We start from the raw sequence: 6,000 nt of genomic DNA, 5'->3' as shown, positions 1-6,000 counted from the left end.
ACAGGTAGACTAATCGCCCTCTTATTCCTTGCAATCAGACTGTTTTTGTGCACCCTGACAGCCTCAGTTACACAATGTGTGCAATTAAACGTGGAATATAATGATTCTGCGTTTAAAAAAATATCCATAAATATTCAGGGTATACTTCAAGCAAGAACAGAATTAAACCATATCCAGACTCTCTCTCTCGCTCTCTATTTGTTTGTGTGTGTGTGTGTAATTATTATATCGTGGAGACCAGATTTCATGATATAAATAAAATAAATTAAAAACCTGTAATTTTTTTTACCTTGTGGGGACATCCCCACAAGGATGACCACAATTTTATAAAAATCTTGTGACTGCAATCGAAAACCTAAAAACGCCAGCAGTCCTGTATTGTGTTTGGTCACTTATGGTTAAGGTTAGGGCTGGGTAGGGGTTAGGGGGTCATTGTTGGGATTAGGGTTATGCCCACAGAAATGAATGGTCCCTACTGTGATATGAATATGTGCACTATGTGTACGTGCATAGGATCATATTCACACGCACACACACAGAGGAAATTAGCCTCGCATACTTTTTGAAAAAGCAAAAGTATATCCTTATAACTTTACTGATAAAAGTTTTCTTTGTTTACTTATAACATTCATCTTCTGTGTTTGTTATTTTCCGTCATTTGCATTGTGCTTTATGGGTGCATATTAGCACATGGTGACATATTCTTCACCTAAGGATCAATGAAAGGATTCAAAGGACGATGAAAGCTTTGACATCATTTGCAGGCAGGGCGACTCGTTAGACACATGCTAGACTGGGGATACTGATAAGGCGAACAGTTTGATGCAAGAAAATCTCATGCATTGTTTGTCATTATTTTTACCAATAAAATATTGGATTGAAAAGCTGTGAAAGATGTACTGCCATGATAAGCCTCTGAGATGTGTACAATAAAGTGGCAAAATCCGGGGAAAAAGATATTCTATAATTCTATAATTCACTGTAAGCTAAAAACACACAGATATCTGCAGTTGTTCTGCTTATTTCAGTTTATTACATTCTATAGTGTAACATAAAATAAGGATCACATTTTGAGAAACGGTATTATTATTCTTAAACATTGATATTTCTTTTTAGTTTCAATATTGTTATGGTATAATGCAATTTCATTATTCAAATTCTCTTCTAGCAGAATAAAGGAGCTGGGTCATGTGACACAGGAATGGCAGGATGACAAAGGAATAGCTCCTGTAGCTCAAAAAGCACACCAGTGTGTTAACACTTGGAAGGTCATAGGTTCAAATCCTAGGAGGCACCTGTAAACCTGTAACCCTTTCTTAGACACTTTAGATAAAAGTGTTTGGTGAGTTGTTTAAATGGAATATTATTTTAGGATGGAAGTCAAAATGCATGCAATGAAAATAGAAGATAGAAAACAGGATTGGAAACAAAAGGCATTTTAGAAAACCAAATGCCTCTCAATCCAACTTGGAGTTACTTTACTATACCTGGCCCTTGTTTAAACAAATTTGGTAGAAATTAGGCATAATGGGCATCTAAATATTAATACTGCGCTATAACCAGTACATGCATGTATTTCTGAGTCCATGTCTTTATAATCTCGCTTTTCTTTGCTTCCCGTTCCAAGTTGACTGTCCTATACTTTAATGGACAAAAACTATGCTTTGTGGTCATTTAGTTCCCATTCACGTATTTATGTGAATATGTGAATGGGGCATAATGGAATGGAAGGAAAAGGGAAACTGAGGGTTTCTTTTTATATTTTTTATGTTTTGATTTCACAACACATACACTGAACACTTAACCTGGTGAAAATGCAAGGGCGTAGATTAGCTCTGGACATTGGTGGGGACCTATGACTCCACCCCCCCCCCCCCCCCCATCCCCTGCCCCACCCACCAACCCCGCCACCCCAACTCCGTCCACGGAATGCATGTTTTTTTAATATGCTGCAAAATGCAAAATCACTTTACATTAATACTAGCAATGCTTCGATTGATAATAATCCACTCGAAATGCAATTCATTAAGTTAAATTAAGGAATAGTGTAATGTCAAAAACCCCACTAGCATTAGCGTTAACTGTTGTCGTTACTTTGATGGACTTTGATGGATTCACTAGCGAACTTGAAGTGATTTACACTTTTCTTTGAAAAAAAGCTCCTTATGTCCAGCTTCTTTTTTTTTCTGCCGCCATCCTCACATGTGTCACCAAACACACCTTCTTGCACGGGGAAAAAAATCCACTGCATTTGGCGCTGCTTGTATCTGAACGCAGCCACAGCCTCTCACGTGATAGCAGGGAAATGCACAGCCAATCAAAATGTTCATATGTGTTTTGGGGGCGGGAGGACTCAAGGAGAGAACGTGATTTATCCCTTTCTGCGTGTCTAGGTTAATGTTGACAGCACGATTGTTTTTTTTGTTTTTTTTTAAGTGGATTAAATTATTGATGGGGACATTTCAATGGTCGGAGGATATTGGTGGGGACACATCCCCTCCGTCCACCCTAAATCTACGCCCCTGTGAAGATGGCTTCAGGAGAGACCACGATCAGAACAACAAACAAAACCGCAAGTACCAAGTGCGACTCATACTAAGTGCGTACTCTCAGCTATGTGCAAAAAAAAAAAGAAACCAAAAGACAACTCTCCACCTAAATCCCTACCCAAATAAACAGGACCCAAACACACTAGCAATTTACGGGGGGGGGGCACCATTTTTGTTCTTAGCCACCCTCTAGCTTGCAGTCCCAAATTTGCTGCCCTCTGTTGTTGCAGTTACAACTTTTAGCAGATTTTGAATTTGATCAAGCATACAAGTCCAGGGAATACAATTCTTTTTCTCTGCAGCTACTTACAGTGAAAGGAATGCTAATGCAATGCAAATTCAATTCAATTACATCTATAGTATTTTGGTTGTGTGGGTCTGCGACCCAGCAGAACCTGATGGGATTCCACAAAGTCCTGTATTTTGTTTTGGGCCAGGTATGGAGCAGTTGTCTATGTTCAACATCTAGCTGGGCTTGGGTTTGTTTTTTTATATATATATATGCGCAAATTGCTTGTTGCACTTGCGGGGTCCTTTGCTCATTTGCGCTTCCCATACCACCCACCCCCTGCCACTCCCTTTCTCTCTCATATATCAACTACCAATGGAAAAAATACGGCTTGCAAATCACTCCGTATACACGTTTGACTAATATTTCCACAACTTAGGGTTTGGGTTTTAGATTTCTAGTACTATTCAGGCTGGCTCAGGTTGGTCTCTAGGTCTCATGTACGGGCCAGGGTTTAATTCAGGGCTTGTATAGGACTCTAGTGGAAGTACTTTCTTTGTGTACTTGTACTGAGCTTTCAGATGGCTATTGCCACCACTGTTACAGTATTTAATTTTTTTTACAGTACACTATAATTTTCAATGCATGACAATTGTAAAACATTTTCACAATTGCAGGATGTAGAATTTGTGAATTCAAAAATAAAAAAAACATAAAAGCGATAAAAGCAGACAGGCATTCTGTCGTTCTCTGAGATTCTCGGCAAACTGGTGGCCCTTGCAGACAGAACATGAGAGTAGACTGACCCCAGGAGCCATTAATCCCGAGAACATCACGGGTCTCTGGCCCATTCCGACAGCAACAGTGAAACCCAGTTCCACGGTGACCCAACAGTACAGCAGCATTAATGGGGAGGACCAGAGCACTGTGTGTGTGGGAGAAACCTCATATCAGCTGCCTGGCAGTTTGTCATACGCTTATTCAACCCTGAGAGCTGAATAAAGCTCATTGCTTTTCTAGACAGAGAGAGATGTCTAATATATTCACTGGTTAAGTATGTTTGTGTTTTGCACAGTGGGGGGCTGGGGGACTCGGGTTATTATTTGCCTGTTTTTCTTGTTTAACGCCAGGGCTACCACTGGAATGAAATCCAAACCTGTATTAATTATGTTGTGCAGATTTGTATTTGTTCTCTATACTATTTTCACTGTTATTTACCACTGAAGTCATACAGAGTACAAGAATGTATTCGGATTGCAAGAACATGTTCTTTTAAAGTCATATTTCAAAGACTGTAGTTAGATTATCACTTTGTCTATACACTACTTCTCATTTTAGACCGAAATTTCAGTAAATCTCTAAAACCAAGAATCTGAAAACCAGTCTGGTTAGATCATAAATAAAAGTCTGATGTATGTACATGTGTTGAATGACATGATGGCTGCATCCTTTCATGATGACACTGAAGAATAATGCTTGTTCTGTTCTGTACCTGGACTGTCACAAAACCAATGATAAAGTTGTACTGGTATAGACATCGCCGCATGATACCTGAACTCATATGTGACGGTAATGAAGAATGAAAACTGTACTCTTTTCAGTATTTAGTAAGTAATGGAAACATCAGAATTTCTGGTGTTAATGTGCATGTTAATCTCCCCTTTAAATCGCTTTCCAAAACTCCCAGAATCCACTTTGTGGTAAGAGCTTTTCATTAATTCAAAATATTGTTAAGCTATTTGGGGGAATTTCACTCATATTTAAGTGATGTATTACAGCTGTGTCTTTGTTTTGTAAATGTACCAGTGCTTCATCATTTCTGATGGCTTTTAAAGTTTAGTGTTTTTTTATTGGAAGGCTAGTGGGTGGGATTCATTGTTTGGAGATTCTGGGTGAAATGCTAAAGCAAAACAAAAAATGCTTGTGGAAGATTCAAAACCGGGGTTAGGGAAATATTATGTACGGGGCTGACGGATATGACCTGGAGCAGCTATGCAGTGTAAGACCTACCCATCATCTTCCTGGGAAGCCAGCTGCTCAGCTCTCTCTCCTGCTATGTTTGCTAGCTGCAGAGTCTCCTGTTTTCTTCAATTCACTAAGTAATTACTGTGGCCTTAACCAGCCACCGGTTCACTTAAACAATTATCCAATTTAGCATACAGCCCTTCATGAAAATGCGGCCCACTGGAAGAAACTGAAAAAAGCTTTTAACGTTGAAACACTCAGTGGATGCTTCTTTTTATATCCAACATAAGGAGAGCTGTCAGACAACATTAGATATGTCATTATTAATCATGCATTCAGGGGATTAATGGTGTGTGTCTGGTAATAAATGTTACAAAGACGACAAACACATTCTTAATTTTTTTTTCTACTCTGAAGTACTTCTGTACTTCATTGCTCCTTTGTAGCTGTACAATCATTCCCCTTTGTTTAGCCACAATTAAATGGCGATGCCTGGACCCTGTGCTTGTCAAAGCCCATATGGAAACCTAGGCAAGCTTCACCACCCAGTTTCACTTTGTCTCAAGTGGAATGCACTGCCAGTGAAGCTTGCTTGGGGGGGAGAAGGGACAGTGCTTGCTATGTCAGCACCCCCTCGGAAGACGGCTGCCCATGTTGCCTAATGGGGTGAGCATGTTTTTCCTCATGGACTCAGCATCTTTTAGGCACATTTTAGCAAACATCAACGGAGCCAGTTCCTTTTATTGATGAGAGAATTTTGTTTGCTCATTTCGCAAAAAAAAAAAAGAAAAAAAAGTGCCATAGAGATGGTTGTCCTTCTCGCAGGTTCTCCCATCTTCACAGAGAACCTCTGGGAATCTATGATCTTCAGCTACTGGTCACCTCCCTGACTCTTACTTTAGTCCCTTTTTGCTTATTTTGGTTGAGCAGCCAACTCAAGGTTGCTCAAGTTGGTGGCTTCGAACATCTTCCATGTAAGACCAGTGGAAGCCATTGTGTTCTTCTGAATCTTGAAAAGCCACAGAAATTTTTCTGTGTCCTTTCCCAGCTCAATCCTATTTTGTAGGTCTACAGACAATTTCTTTGATCCCATTGCTTGATTTTTCCTCTGAAAAGCATTGTTTGTGGTGGGGTTTTATATAGGCACATGTGTTCTTTGTCTTCAGTTGAATTTACCACAGGTGAACTTTAATCAAATTGTAGAAACATCTCAAGAATGACCAATGGAAATGGGATGCACCTTAAGTCAATTTTGAG

The 6,000-nt window shown here is 39.5% G+C and overlaps 1 long non-coding RNA gene across 1 annotated transcript in view; it reads left to right on the top strand.

Annotated features, from left to right (window-relative positions):
- The first annotated feature begins 2,241 nt into the window (after nucleotides 1–2,241).
- Nucleotides 2,242–6,000, top strand: part of LOC111849065 (uncharacterized) — a 28,068-nt gene continuing 24,309 nt past the window's right edge. Inside the window, exon 1 of the long non-coding RNA XR_002839450.2 lies at nucleotides 2,242–2,599. This is a non-coding gene — a long non-coding RNA (uncharacterized lncRNA). The remainder of the gene's footprint in view (nucleotides 2,600–6,000) is intronic.

Source organism: Paramormyrops kingsleyae, chromosome 16, assembly GCF_048594095.1.
Source record: "Paramormyrops kingsleyae isolate MSU_618 chromosome 16, PKINGS_0.4, whole genome shotgun sequence".
Classification (NCBI taxonomy): Eukaryota; Metazoa; Chordata; class Actinopteri; order Osteoglossiformes; family Mormyridae; genus Paramormyrops; species Paramormyrops kingsleyae.
This window is presented reverse-complemented; position numbering and strand designations above follow the sequence as displayed.